This window comes from Lissotriton helveticus, chromosome 10, assembly GCF_964261635.1.
Source record: "Lissotriton helveticus chromosome 10, aLisHel1.1, whole genome shotgun sequence".
Taxonomy (NCBI): domain Eukaryota; kingdom Metazoa; phylum Chordata; class Amphibia; order Caudata; family Salamandridae; genus Lissotriton; species Lissotriton helveticus.
In genome coordinates, this window is record NC_136071.1 from 785,989,525 (window position 1) to 785,991,032 (window position 1,508).

General features: G+C 41.2%; 1 long non-coding RNA gene across 1 annotated transcript; it reads left to right on the forward strand.

Annotated features, from left to right (window-relative positions):
- Positions 1-269: 269 nt before the first annotated feature.
- Positions 270-1,181, forward strand: LOC144785485 (uncharacterized). Its single transcript, XR_013601921.1, has 4 exons — positions 270-351; positions 438-535; positions 799-880; positions 965-1,181. It is a non-coding gene; the product is annotated as an uncharacterized LOC144785485 (long non-coding RNA).
- Positions 1,182-1,508: the final 327 nt, after the last annotated feature.

Sequence of the window (1,508 nt, forward strand, 5' to 3'; positions counted from 1 at the left end):
CGTAACGAGATTGATGAATAAGAATTCTTTTCTCGCTTCAAAAATTGTGTGGTGTGTGGTTTTCTGATTCTATTTTTTGTAACTGAGTGAGAAAAGTTATTAGAGAATAGACTTTATATCTAAGAAATTGTTGATTCCCCGACAGAACCAGTCTTTGTTTGTCATTATTCACCCAGGTTCTGAGGGTCACTGGGTTGCCCCATTATATTAATGGCTACAAAGATACCAGCATTTAGCTGCTGCATGACCTAGATGCTCGTTGCTTCGCGCTGAGACGTCCGCGTGTTAGCACAGACGTGCCGTTTTGTTCGGCCAGCGAAGATTAATCCCGCTTTCTTTGTTCCCACTGCGGTGAGTAAAAGGAGTCTTCGTGCCCTCAAGTCTTTTATAAATAGGGGTGATTTATTGAGGAAATGACTCATTTTTGTACACTGTAGGAAAATCCCTTACAGAACATTAAGCGTGCTACGCTTCCTTTTGGGAGGTCGTAAGAATCGAGTGAAATGGATTGAAAAAGATTTGGCAGCGTGAATAGGTGAGCTTTTTGAGCCTAACGTTATTATTTTGTTTACTCTGGATTGAGGAATGTCCTCGTTGACTTTATGATTATGGCTAGTCCAAGAATTGGCTGGTTTTTCGTGTGCCCTCCTATGTGTGACTTTGTAAATATGTTTTAACCCGGCTGGGTTGGTTATGATGCTTAGTATTGGAAGCACGTTTTTTGGAATAGTAATGTTTTATTGTGGAATGTAGCAATACGCTGTCCACATCCTCATAGCAGCCTAAATTTGTTTTTAGGTAAATCGCTCTCCTGGTATCCGGAGCCCCCGGCCCAACTATACCGTCTGCTGACGGAGCCACGTGAATCTTCGTGCTTCATGTAGGTATTTTGAGGTGGCAGGTGTAGCACCCTTGCTCCCCTTTGTTCATAGGAAGTCATTACTAATTAGTCTCTCCCTCCTAGGTGCCCATCCACCATTCCCCACACCCCACCACTGCCTGTCCTGATGAAGACCCCGCTGTAGGGCAATAGCGTCGCCTGCATAATCTGGGGTCGAAACGTCGACAACCTTTGTCCATCCCTACCTGGTTGCAACAGATTATTTATGACTGTGCACAATTGTAACAAGGATAGGTCTTTTCTAGGATACAAAAGGAATATATATGATAATGTTCATATGTCAAATGTGGACTCAATGTTGCCTATGTATGAGACCGCATAATCTATATTTCTCTATGATTAACTGAATCTGTCACATTACTTCCCCCTCTTCACCCTTCCTTCCTTCCACTTCCCACTACTTTGGGCTTTAATGTTTTGAAATGTTTTGAAATGTTTTGTGAAGAATATGGTAATGAAATTTCAAATGAGGAGATGTGTATTAAATAACATTCCTCTCAGTCATTTCTCATGAAATAATTTCTTTAGTTTTATGAAGTATGATGTTTTGTTATTGATGCAGTATTTACTGGGACCCCTTTTTATATACTACCTGATACTCTGGGCA